This window comes from Lolium perenne, chromosome 3, assembly GCF_019359855.2.
Source record: "Lolium perenne isolate Kyuss_39 chromosome 3, Kyuss_2.0, whole genome shotgun sequence".
Lineage (NCBI taxonomy): Eukaryota > Viridiplantae > Streptophyta > Magnoliopsida > Poales > Poaceae > Lolium > Lolium perenne.
This window is the reverse complement of record NC_067246.2, coordinates 86,832,878-86,847,403: the sequence shown is the minus strand read 5'-3', so window position 1 is coordinate 86,847,403 and position 14,526 is coordinate 86,832,878.

Genomic DNA, 14,526 nt, shown 5'->3' with positions numbered 1-14,526 from the left:
CTGGACCGCCTCACGACGGCGCACCAGATCCTCCGGCTCGATCTGTTCTTCGTCTCCTTCTTCACTCGCCCCCGTCGCATTCGCCTGCACGGCCATGGGGTTGCGCGGTGATGCGTCGCTCACCGGCGACTCTGGCGCCGTGAAGCCGTTGTGGGTGCTGCCGTGGTGGTGATGGGGCGCTCGCGCTCGGCGACGCCAGGCCTGGCCGCGGCTTGGCACTGCCGTGGTTGGCCCGTGCCACCGTGCCGCCATGGCACGCCGTGGTGCTCCGCTCCAGGTACGCGCGCCTCCATCTTCTCCCCTGCTTCTTCCTTCTCTGCCATGCTCTACTGCTTGTGCTTGCTATGCGTGCGTGTGTGCTACTGCGGCTCTTCTGGCTAGCTGCTGCTATTGCTCTACTGCCATGGCCATAGCTTGTGCTGCTGCTATTCTTGCTAGGTTCCCTGGCTTGCAGTAACTATGCATCCATGCTGTGATGCATGCAATTCCATGCCTTTCTTGCTTAAGTCTAGCTCTGTGCCTCTACTCTGGTTGCTATGCTTGCCAGAATTCAAGTGTTCATGTGTGATTCCCTGGCTTGATTACAGTGTGCAATTTCTTGCAAATTTGCAAGTGCCAGTGCTATTCTAGGCTATAGCTTGTGCTTGATTTCATGAGTATGCTCAATTGAGCATTACTGTGGGATTTAACAGTGTTATTCAATAATGATTTGATGTGTGCCTTGCTTGTGCACCTTGATCCAGTGGCTCATCATGCCTTTGATGTGCTCTGGGTATAATCATGAATTATTATGTGGTTATCTGTGAAGCATCTATTGATTAACTGTGGCTACTACCCTTATATGATTTATGAATTAATGTCATGATTGATTCTAGCCTGCCTTAACAGGCTCTAGCAAGTTTTGGTGATCATATGATCATCACTTGCTTGTTGATTGATGCTTATTTACTGTCTGTGCTTATCTGGTGCTCATCCTGGTGTCTGTGTGACACACATACTTGTGCTGGTGTGTGTTGATGCTTGCTCAAGCATCATCTGATGCTTGCAGTGAGCCATTGGGTCGCTGGCAAGATGTTGGTGCTTTGATTACTTGTCTGTTTCATTTATCTGTAATTCCTTGCTTTATTCGATGGATAAATGATGTGAACTGTTTAGCAGTAATGATCATATGGCTGGATTTGATGTAGCTAGAGGGATGCCAACCACTGGTTGGGTACCCTAGCTCATACTGAACCCTCTTGGGTGATGATGTGAGGGTTGGAAGTGTTGGCTAGTCTTGTGGTTGAGGTGGCCTCAACAGCAAGTGTTTGCTGTTCAGGAAGCTCCCATCCCTTTGTTGGCTTCCGGTGGCTTAGTGAATATCTCACTGGATAAACCCTTGTTGGTTTTCCAGTGACCTTTGCTGTTGACAAATAGAAATAGACATAATGTGTCTATCTATCTGATGGCTTGCTTGCTTTAGGTGCTAGATGATTTTGGATGGCTAGTTAGGGATTAATCCATGTTGGATTTCTCTGATATGTCACCATGTTGACATACCAATGTTCCATTGGTAATTTCCTTCTGGCTGATCTCTAGTTTGCTTGCACCAAAAGGCTTAGTAGCCAGATGATCATGCAAACTGGTACTCACACCCTTTTGCTTGTGTGCGTTTGATGCACATGCTTATTTATGAGCAAGACAGATGCTTGCTCATGATTCTTTGTGTATACCTCACTCCAGCTCCTAGAATGAGTTGTTGGTGTAGAGGATTTCTTCTGGTTTGGATTTATGATCTTGCCCTGCTCCTCCTGGCTTGCTGATGATGCTTGGTTAATTCTGGTGATTGGGGAATGGGTGAGACAGCTCTGGCTGTTCACCTGTTCTTGGTGTTCTTGAGTTGTTCTTGCTAGTTCTTACCCTGGAGATTCTGCCAATGGAGCTTCTAGGGTTTTGGCTTGGTGAAAAGGTTTTATACCTAGCTCTCCTTGCTTCCCTGGTCGACAGCTCCACCATTTCACTTTGGTGACTCACTGTGTGTGTGTTGCATGCACACAGCCTTGGGCTTTGAGTGTGGATCAGCTCGGCAGAACTTAGTATTATCCACCATTTCCATTTCTTTCTAACCTATGCCACTTGGCATAACTTGTTTTTGCTTTGATTTATGCAGGGATCAATCTGATGATCCAAATGGACATGAAGATCATCAAATCCAAGTTCAAATGAAGATTACTTTGTAGTAATTAGGATAGAATCTTATCTTGTAATTTTCCTTTATTTTCTTTCTTCTATTCTGCCAATTGATGTAATGTGTTGTAACCTTTCATATTACTATTCTGGATATTGTAATTGACAATGTATTATGTGTGATTATCAACAAAGATCCAATTTTCCTTATTGAGCTTTATATAATTGTTGTACTATTTATATTCTTAATTACTTATAATTGTTTATTGAATTATCTCAAGTTTGAATTATGTGATATCAATTTGATGTTTGAATTTGAAATTCAAATTCAAATTTGGTTTGAATTCAATCATGCAACTTAATTTTTGAATTCAATCAGGCAACTTAAGATTGTGATGCAATATCTCTTCTCTCTTCTCAAAACCCTAATGTAGTTGAGTAGGAACAAGTTTGTCGCACTCTCGAAACCCTAACCCTGTAAGATGTCGAGAGAGAAACATGTCCCCCTTCGATGCAGTTTTGTTTTAAAAGCGCGAAATTTCCCCAGAATTTACGATGCAATGCACATCCCTTTCTAAAATCTACCCCTCGATCGTCTCTAAACCTGGGACATTACAACGCTGCTGGCTCATGGGTCCCCAATGTCAGCCTCCCCATACTGCAAATCCTCTTTCTGCAAAGGTTGTATTTCTAGCTAGATAGCTAAGGTGGATTTGAATCTGCCGTGGTTCAGGCAGCTCAGGTAAGCCTTCTTGCACTGATTAATGGAACTAGTGTATAGCAAGGTCAAGACATGTGGCTCGGTGTAATGAATCTATTTGAATCATGTTGTGGATTCAATCTGATAGTTCTCTAACAGGTCAGCCAAAATAGAAATTAAGTTTTTTTCTAAAATGGAAATGCAAATTAAGATGAACACAAACATTAGTTATCATAATAGCTGATCATACATACATACTTGCTAAGAGCAAAAGCTTGCAGAGTTTTACCACCCATACAATTAATTAGCAGTTCAGATAAGATAACCTTATATAAGTATAACTACAAATGCATTTGCTAAGGGCTCATGGGAAAACAGAACTAGACAACTGCAAACTTTATGACCAGCATGTCACAGTGGCATCGAAAGATCTTGACCTTCAACTTTGATCCAATGCGAAGTTTGGCACCGTCAATGAACTTTTTCCACCTGGAAGTAACAGCCAAGCAGCCATCTGTGGGACTGACGGAGTACCGTCCCTCCACGGTGAGACCTTCACTCTCCTGACGAGGGAAATCTTGCCCCTTCGGGCAGCACTGAGATCCTTGGAGATACTTTTAGGCAATTTCTGATTCAAAGCAAGAGATACCACCAAAAATTAGTCAATGGCACCAATGCACTAAAGACTGAACCATGTGAGACTTTGAGCAGAGAAGACATCAAGATAAGAGCAGTTATGCTATCATATACTCACGAACATAGCCTTCAGATGCGTCCTGGTCACCACACGGGTGGCCACAGCAATGAGCTGAGACCTCGATGATCTGGCTGGGGCAGGTGCAGGAGCCTGGGCTGGTACACGAGTTGGTGCTGATGCAGGAGACTGCTGGGCAGGTGCAATAAACGGTGCCTCTAGAGGAACCGGTCTTGATCTGAGAGGCCAGGCGAGTGCGATCGCAGTGCAGCTAGAGGAACTAGTGCTGATGCAGGAGCCTGTTGGGCAGGTGTAGTATATGGGGCCTCTACAGGAACCAATGCTGATGTAGGGGCCTGCTGGGTAGATGCAGTAAATGGAGCTGGTACAGGAACCGGTGCTGATGCAGGAGAGTGGGAAGCCGGTGCCGGTGCTGGTGTGGGTGCCCTTTCTGACATCTGCTCCTGTTCCATCAGGGGATCTGCAGCTTTGATCATGTTAAACCCAGCAAGCTAGAACAGAGGGAATGGTTTAGAACAACTGCTCAGAATGCACTAATCAAAGGATATGAGTACAAAAAAGTTACGTATTATATATTTGGAAGTGTCTCCAACTCTGTAAGCAGTTACGTATATCTGCCCGTTTGAGTTTCTGATCCTCAGCTCGTCGCCCTTCTTCAAACCGTAGTCAAAAGCAAACTTTCTCTAATCATGTCCATACAAATATGTGATGGCCTGCGTCTTGTAGACATACACCTCATAGACCGTGTAGGTGTTCATCAATTTGCCATTGCCATGCATAGTGAAAGACCCTTCATGCGGACACATCTGGTTAATCATTGGACGAAGTTCACAAGGTATAGTCTGCAGGTGAAAATTGATACCAATGTAAGAAGCAGGAAGACTAAAAACAAGACTTTACTATATGCCAATTCATGCTAAACCACTGGGAATACATACCTGTAACTCTGTGAAGGAGTTATTAGAAAGGTAGATAGAGCCATAGGAGGTGTTATATGCGGGGTATGTACATGGGCCCGCCATATTCCCGCAAGCTCGGCATCGGGATGGTGAAGGAAACATGGGAGGTACTACTGGTGCGTAGCGCTGAATGTAAGTGGAAGAATTAGGTTGTGTAAAGTGCATAGTTCAGAGCAATGCAAATGTTGACAAGCGAGTGCATAACACTATGTTACAAACTGAACAGTCAAAATTTAGTGTATGATGAATATAAGCATGCAAATTTGGCGTTTCCGAATTCCAAAAAGCATTAGACAGAGCCGGTGATAATATCAGACATAAATCATGGCATGTATATGTGGCTTAAGAAAATATACCCGAACCCTTGGATGGTTACGGCCCGGCTGGTCCCTGGACTTGAGCTTATATAAGCATCCAGAAGGTGGGGCTGACAGTAACTTGGTGGCAGCCTCTGCAGATGCCTCATCAGCAGCAGTTGCAATCCTTTTGACCAATGAAGGCTTAGCAGTTTCAGTCTGCATATGAAAATTGAAGAGCAACAAACATCAACAGTGATATATAAAATGAATCTATGATACACTGATGCATATAGTGCTGGATGTAAGTGGAAGAATAGGGTTGTGTGTGTTTCTGAACTATTGCTAAGCATTAGACAAAGCCGGCAATAAACGAACAAATCAAATCATGTATGAGGATTAAGAAAATATACCTGCTTACTGAAAAGGATACCACCCAGCTGGCCTGTGGCCTTGTGCTTGAGGAGGTTTGCAGAAGATGGTGGTGGCACCATCGTCTTCACAGCAGCCTCATCAGGATCATTTTTTTCCATTGAGTAGAGGCACAGAAGCTTCATCCTGCATATGAATAGCAACAGAACTCATCATTGATATTTAATAAATCTATGAGATAGACTGATGCAAGTAGTGCGGGATGTAAGTGGAAGAATAGGGTTGTGCATAGACAACAGTTGACAACAATGCAAATGATTACAAAAGAAGCCAACGGAACTCAACAGTTTATATACTGGATGAGACAGACTGAAAAGTGAAAATTTAGTGTATGATGATTGTAAGCAAACACACTGTTTCTGAACCTTTGCTAAGCATTAGGCAAAGCCAACAGTAATTAAACAGATAATAATAAAATCATGTATGTGGATTAAGAAAATATACCATATTCATTAAAAGGTCACCACCCAGCTGGCCCATGGCCTCGTGCTTGTAGAGGTTTTCGGATGATGGTGCCGGCACCATCGTCCTCACATCAGCCTCATCAGCCTCATTTTGCATCCACTTGACTAAAGGCGCAACAGTTTCAGCCTGCATAAGAATAGGAACAGATCTCAGCAGTGATATTGAATGACTCTAAGACAGATTGATGCATATAGTGCTGGATGTAAGTGGAAGGTTATGGCTGTGTATGGACAACATTTCACAACAATGCAAGGGTGTGTTCGGTTCTGAAACAGCGTGGAATGGAATGGAATGGGTCCATTTCAGAGGAATGGAATGGTTACATTTTTTCGGTTGGGAAAAATGGAGAGTAGAACAGATCGAGGTTAAACTAATCATTTTTCTCAAAATTGTAATTAGCAATTGCAAATGACATTTTAATCTCAAAGTCGTAATTAACAGCGCCTAATGGTGCTCTTTTAATCTAAAAATCGTAATTAACATCATCTTTTGTTGGGTTAGGGAACTGGAGAGTAGATGAACATTACTGTATGATGATTGTAAGCAAACGAATTTGGTGTTTCTAAACTTTTGGCTTCGAGATCTTATGGGCTTCAACTCTAGCCTACCCCAGCTTGTTTGGGACTGAAAGGCTTGGTTGTTGTTGTTGTTGTAAACTTTTGGCAAGCATTAGAAAAAACCGACAATAAATAGACAAAAATCAAGGCATGTTTTGTGGATTAAGAAAATATACCATATTCATTAAAAGATCACCACCCACCGGGCGCGTGGCCTTGTGCTTGTAGAGGCATTTAGAAGATGGGGCGGCATCAACATACTGGCAGCCTGATCAGCCACAGTTTTGATCTTCCTTTTGAGTAAAGGCCCTAAAGTTTGAGTCTGCATATGAATAGCAAAACAAAAGGCAGACCTCAGCAGTGATATTGAATTACTGTATGAGATAGACTGATGCATATAGTGGATGCTCTTAGCTTTTTGCACCATGAACACTAGCTATGGACAGACAAAAAAAACTAGTTGACTCAGTTTTGTCTAGATACCTCCATCCCAAAGCTTAAGGCTTATTTATTTTTGAGAAATCAAAACAAGTAAAGTTTGACCAAAATTTTAGAACATTCTATCAACAAATATAATATTGTGTAGATACCGTAGGAAAATATATTTCACAACTTATTTAATGATATTAATTTTGTATTTTGCATGTTAATGATTTTTGGTAAAAGCTTAGTCAAATATGGTATAGTTTGACTTTATAAAAATAATATAAGCCCTAAGCTTTGGGATGGAGGTAGTAGTATCTAGAGCTAAAACACGCTAGATACATCCGTATCAATAAATAGTTGAGTCAATTAATTTGGATCTGAGGGAGTATTAGATTCAGACTACATCATGGTAAGTTGGTTAAAAAAATTACCCCTGGGCGGTCCCTGCCCAGCTCGGCAGTGGCATTTCGCTTCTTGTGCTGCAGATCTGGCCATGCTCCTGCAGCAGGTGGGGCACTATCATTCCCCATAGCCTCAGCACGGAACCTGGAGGTACCAACCTGATACAGAGAATATAGAGCATGGTGTCACAGAGGCTTTACGCACAAACAGCTGAAGACATGTGCTACTTTAAGCATTTTCCAGAACAGGAACAGATTGAGGATGCAAACATACAGAGTGGATAAGCAAACGGAGTACCTGCTTTGCGGGGCTGGGGACACAGCTCAGGCTCAGCCAACTGCCCACATGCGTGGTGGCCTTACGCTCCATTGCCCCCCCACCACCACCACCGAGGTCTTCCCTTTCCTGTACAAGCTGACAAAAGATACAGTGAGGATCAGCAAAAACTACAAAGGTTGCAAATGTCGACAAATAAAGGAAGAACACCCCAATCCAAGCAAAGGTAGCCCCCGCCCCCACCCCCATCAATCACTCCCAACGCGAGGGTGACCAGAAAGACACCCCTTCGTCCAGAATAGGAAATAGATGCGCAAGATATCGAGGTGAGGAAAAAAGAACCGATCTTGAGAAAGGAAAGAACATTACTAGTACTACCTAATCCGCTTGGTCTAGATGCAGCTTGCCCCTCCAAGCTGGATTCCTGGACGGTGGAGGCGAAAGGAGGGGATCGAGCTAGCGGCTTGCATCCGTCGGCACTCGATCGGGAGAGACAAGGGGGGCTACATAAAGGGGAGGGGTAACACATTTTATTACACAGTGAACTTACTGATGTGACTAGTCATTACATGTCTCACTAAAACTGGGGCCCATAGTGTGGCACCCCAAAGTCACTTGAACCTGCCCGCGGGACGCATTGGCGCGTCAAGAAAACCCCCGAATTGTAGCGGGGAAATGAAACATTTCACAAAAAATCGAAATTCAAGCACACTGCCACGCGCCAAGCACGCGGGCTGTTCCTTCCTCTTCCTCGGTTCCTCCTCCCCTATCCGAAAAAACCCCAAATCCCAAGCTCAAACAACAAAAAAAAACCAAATCCCCTAGCCGCCATGCATGTCCTCGTTAACCCGCTGGAGGTCGTTCCCGGACGAGGCGGAACCCCCGCCCTGAGATCTCGAGTTCGTCCGTTCCCGTCCACCTCGAGGCACTGCGTGCTGTCTCGCAGCAGCGGCTTGAGGGCGCTGCAGAGGAAGTTCCGCCGGAAAGTGCTCATGGCAACCATGCAAGCTCACCGGCGTGCTGTATCCCGAGAGGAACTGGTCAAAGCTTTGCTATTCGCAAAAAAAAAGCGGGCCAAGATCTGGTCAAAGCTTCATCGATGGCTTGCCGCGAGAGGCTTGGAGTCCAGAGTCAATAAACTAGCTGCTCGAGGACTTGGGCGGTTTACACCGATTCATATTAACTGACTCAAGTTTGTTAGTCTAGTTAACAAATGCATCTAGATACATCCATATCTAGACAAAATTGAGTCAATTAATATGAATCAGAGGGGAGTGCCTGAAAGTGTTTCATGCTACCAATTAATGCGCTGGCAGGACTGGCTGTAGAAGTAATTGTGCTACTACTCATACGATGAACTGATTGTGTGGGTGTCAAATTTTGCAACGCGATCATCCCCTGGATGCTTAATTATAGTTCTAGCGCCAAAGGGGTACAAATCATAACAAAGATAGTACATACTACAGCACCAGAATATAAGAGTACGAATCATAAAGTAGGTCAACATTTTGCATCAGGGCTGGGTGGTCCTGAGACTACCGGGACTCCCCTAATGATCTCCGGGTGTTCATCCACTTCAACGCAAAGCTGTGTACTCGGTCCACGGCCTCCTTCTGTAGGCTGGATAATCTTAGGTGCAGGACCTTCGTCTATGAAAGGCTCGTCATCAGTACCATCCGCAGGTGCATCAAACTGAGATTCATCTTCAAATCTCCCATCAAACTGAGAGACCTCTTCAACTCTATGCTTCTGCAATTAGTACATCAACAGATTAGACAAACATCTAAGGGATGCAACCTGAACAAATGCCGTTTTACATATTTACCTTCTCATCTGGCACAGCACATGTCCCAGAGCTGAAACCCGTTTCCTGAAGCAAGCGCTTTTTCTCTCCTTCCCGTCCATCCATCTGCAACAAGTTAAATTTGAGTACAGAACCTTGCACAACAATGCAAACTATTGATCGAAATAGCGGCAACATCAATATAAATAATTAACTACATATGCCAGCACACATACAGTGTGAGCAAGATCTGCTTCTCCCGCTGAAGGATCATTATATGGTTCACCATGATAAACCCACCTAACATATGTGCGGTCCTCCCAAAAATGTGTAAATGATATTCCACTACATCGTGAGGCCTCTTCTCACCATTCATACATGTGCAGCGCGGGCAATACACGTCCAGGTTGTGACCTTCATGAGCTCTAATAAACCCCATAAAGGGTTGAACACCATTTATATATGAAGGGGAACATAAGTGTCCATGCAGTATCCAAGTTCTATCCATCTGTTTAATTATGAGATACAATGGTTGGTGATTAATTTAAGGCGAAGTAGGTAATGTATATCCATCGAGTACAAAACTATACTAGTACATGATTATGCATTTCAGCAACCATGCCGAGTACAAAACAAAAATTTCCCATCGACATTTTAGCAAACAGATTGTGTACAAAACTCTGCCATGGCATTTCAGCAAATTAACGGATCGAGTGCAGAACTGACTCTATATGCCCACACAAATGAACAAATTGATCGAGGACAAATCGAGCGGAAAACTATAAAGTGCCAATTAGTTCGAGCATACTGACGATTTTTTTTTAGCAGCATCAAGAAAATATAAATCGTTAGGCCGTCTTACCCGATGCATGATTGAGCTAGAGATAGCAGCCCTACCGTGGATCAACTTGACCGCCGCTACGTCTCGAGAAGAACGACGGGGAGGGGAAGCTTCTTCTTCGCACGGACGGGACGGGGAGGGGAAGCTCTTCGCACGGACGGGGATATGTTGTGTAGCAGTGGGTGGGGGGTCATGTGGCCGGGCCGCCCGGTAGGTGGTGTTTAATGGAGTTGCGTGTGTAATTTGCCGTGCACAAGGTTGAGGAATAGGCGGTTCCCTTTGCCGCACGCACAATTCAAACTATCCCGCCGATGTAGTTTAAATTCGCCCTATTTTCGTTAAATCGACATAAAGTCATGTGAGTGGGTGGAAATTAGAAAAGTTGCTTGAAAAATAGTAAAACTCTGGAATTATCCTTTAAATATGCTCTACTTCGTGTGAAAATCGGGGTGTGGAGGCATGTTGAGCTGTTTTATTTGTACTTTCTTCATTAAAATTCCCATTTTATGCACTTTGGATGGAAAGAAATCATTTGTACATACATTTTGACAACGCCATTTGCAAACATTAATTGTGTTACATGCCAAGATGCACCCATCCACCAAATATGGGGCAAAAGTTTATCACAATCTAGATATATATGTATAATTACTGAGGGACCCCTTTTGATTTTGTGCAATTTCCACTAATTAGCTAGAGAGAAAGGGTCAATTAATTAGGCCATGTTAGGGGCTATGTGTTTTAGATTAGGGTTGTGTGGATTCAAATACAACATCTTTATTTGTGTTATCAGTACTTATATATATAATTAATTGAATTATCAGTACTTATTATATAATTAATGAATCCCAGTAATGTCTATATATATATGATCGATATAGGCCATATATATTAATTGGGGTTATATAATCTAGGATTTAGTAGCTATATATAGCAAGGTTTTATTAGATTGGGTTATTAATTAGCTTGGGGTTATGTGTTTTAACGAGGGTTTGATTATCTAATTAAGGTTAGTTTTCTATATATATACGGTTTAGGGTTTAGGGTTAATGGCACATATATTTAATTAGAGGACCGCTGAATGTTCTAGGACGTCGCCTAGAGGGGGGGTGAATAGGCGGTGTGGCAAGTTTTAGCCTTTTCCAATTTTAGCGCAACGGAAGGTAAAGGTGATAGCTTTAGCAATAGTGATGTTCCTACAATGATACTAGGACAAGTGCAACAAGTAAAGGAATCAACAAGATAGTAAGAGTAAGGTGCGCGATAACCGGAGGACACAGAGGCGAGGCGAGGTTTGTTTACCACAGTTCCTTCCACAATAGGAAGTACGTCTGCGTTGAGGAGGTGCTACTCTCACACAAAAGACTAGATGGCCACACCACGAAGGAAGGCCTCACCTTCTTCCTCGAGAGAGCTCCACGGAGGTGCTCTCCCTCTTCCACTAAGGCACTGGTCGAGGCGGTGATTCCTTCACAAGGTTGGGGCGAGCTCCACAACAAGGATGCTCCCAACACCCTATGGAGCTAGTACATCACCAAGCTAGCTTCCATAGCTGCACATCTCCAATGTCCCACAATAGGAACTCTTCCAATGCTCCACAATAGGAACCCTTCCAATGCCCCACCAAGGAACCCTTCCAGTGCCCCACCAAGGAACCCTTCCAATGCTCCACAAAAGGAACTCTTCCAATGCTCCACAAAAGGAACCCTACCACCAAGATCCACTAAGGAAGAACACACTCTACGAGATCGAAACCCCGGAGAGAACTCAAACCGATGCACCTAATGCAATGGCTAAGAACACCACTAGGATGCCCAAGTTCTTCTCTCCCAAATTCCAACAAAGCTAGAAGAAGCTATTGGGGGAATAAGGGAGGAAGAACAAAGTGAGGAGAAACTCCAAGATCTAGATCTAGCAAGATCCTCTCACTTAGAGATGGATTCAATTGGTGAAGCACTAGATCTAGATCTCCTCTCTCCTTTCCCCCAAAAATATGCAACAAATAGTGTGGGGATCAAGAGGAGGAAGAAAGAACCCAAGGTCAACAATGGAGGTGAGAGAGTGGAAGTGCAGGGTTAGTTTGGTCGGAGGAGGAAGAGAGGTATAAATAGGGGCTGCAAAATATAGCTGTTGGGGCTGAGAAAACGGACAGATTCACTCCAAAGCGGTACTACCGCTGTGCAAAGCGGTACTACCGTTTTGCCCAAAAACCAGATCTGAAAGTCACCCCAAAACCGGTAGTACCGCTCTGTGGAGCGGTACTACCGCTTGTGCAAAAGCTGGAGCAAATCTGAGGAAAATAGAGAGAGAGAGAGAAGGAGCAGTGCAGCGGCGGCAGTGATTTCATGTGTGCAGCAGCGCAGTGGAGGTGGGGCCAAGCAGCAGCAGCAGCGCGCGCAGCAAGCAGCAGCATGCGGCGAGAAGCGAGCGGAGCGGGCAGCGTGCGTGCGCAGCGATCGAGGGGAGCAGCAGGCGTGCGGCAGGGAGCGGCACGGGCCACGAGGCGGGTCAACGCGCGGGAGTCTCCGCGCGGGATCCAAGCGAGGCGCGGCACGGTGCGAGCGGGCGGCGTGGGTGTGCGTGCGGCACGCGGCTCGAGGGCGGGAGCAGGAGAGCGGGGCGGTGCAGGGCTGTGGCGGCGCGGCCCAGAGCGGATAGAGAAGAAAAAAAAACCGGGCCAGATGGGGAAGAAGATGGGCCAGCGGTACTACCGAGCCTGGTACCGGCCTGGTACCATAACTGAGTTACGGTACTACCGGCCTGGTACCGCAGTGTGTCCAGTAAGCAAAAACCGCTCGGGCGGTACTTGGGCCGGTATCGCCAGCAGTAGTACCGCCCGGCCCAAAACGCTTTTTCTTTTTCTTTTTCAAATATGATGCACTCTAAAAATCATATCTTGAGCTAGGAAACTCGGAATGACATGAAACCAATTTTGTTGGAAAGAGGGCGACAATAGCTACCTTCTCACATGATGAAATCATGGAAAAGAGTGAGTGATGATTTTCTCATGGTCATCGAGGTGTAACCTCTCAATACGGTATATCGGGGAAATCATCACTCTCGCGCATGCAACATGCGATGCAACCGAAATCCGTTTCATGCATAAGAACCAAGAAGTACCAAGAACACGATGCAATGCATGCAAGGTTTGAGCTCTCTCCGATGATACGACCCACTATCCTATCTAGCACAAACCTAGTCCTTGCGCGTTCTTCTCGAGTCGGCAAGCTCCGCCTCCATACTCTTCATGATTGTACATGCCACCGTCTTCCTTCAACATACACGCCACCGTCTTCTTCCATCTTGTACGCACACTACCGTCTTCATCCATCTTCAACGTCGTCTTCTCTCTTCATCTTCTACGCCGTCTTCTCTCTTCATCTTCAACACCGTTTTGTCTCTCTTCGACACCATCTTCATCATTGTACTCCGTCTTCTCCATCTTACAACCTTGAGTCCAACATGACTATGGACTTGACCTAAGATTGATTCTCAGTGCAACCGTTAGTCCATAGGGATTGTCATCAATTACCAAAACCACACATGGGGTAAAGGACATGTTCTTACAATCTCCCCCATTTTGGTAATTGATGACAATCTCTTTGAGAGGGTTTAGATATGGAATTTAGCGAACAACCCAAGTTGAATATTTAGAACAAACTCCCCCATAATATATGCATGTGTGAATGAACTTGAATTTCATTGCATATATCGGCAATTAAAGCCTAGCGGAGTATCCTCTAAATATTCAACCATGCAAAGCAACGAATGCAAGGCATGAAAGGCAAATGCTTAAGAACCAACAAAAGAAATTCCCTTAAACCCTCCAAACTTCTCCCCCCTTGGCATCGATTGCCAAAATGGACGAAAGGTTTGGAAGGCCAATATAGTGAGCGTTCCTCCATAAGTTGTGCCTTTCTCGTAATTCTAAGTGAAATCAAATGCACATATTAAATGATGAATATTCGGAGGAAATCAAACTATATTGAGGATCAAAGATTGCAAGAGGATGTGAAGGTGAGAAAGCTTCGACAAATGAAGCAAGCAATCAATGAACCAACAATATGCTCTAAGTAATATGTGGAAGCTCGCCAAAGTTTGTGCACAAGATAAACAATTTGCATTGAAGAATAAGGTGCACAAGCATGGCATCATCACTCCCACAAGACCACTCAAAGCTTGTGCCAAAATCAAGTATGAGTGCTTGAAGGTGCAAATAGGATAAAATGAGCACTCATAACCACAATCTTTGTGGAGTCATCAACAAGTCAAATAAGAATGAAAGAATAGACTCCAACAAAAAGGGATATCAAAAGATATGCACCATCTCTTATGTATATAAGTTTCTCTAAGTGGACAACATCACGAAGACATTTGTCCACAAAGGAACATGCACACACAAGATAGGTACAAGAGAGATAGAGCAAGATATCCAAAACAAGCATGCTCAAGGACTTATCTCATTTTAAGAATCTAAACCAAATATAGGAAATGAGATAACCCACTCC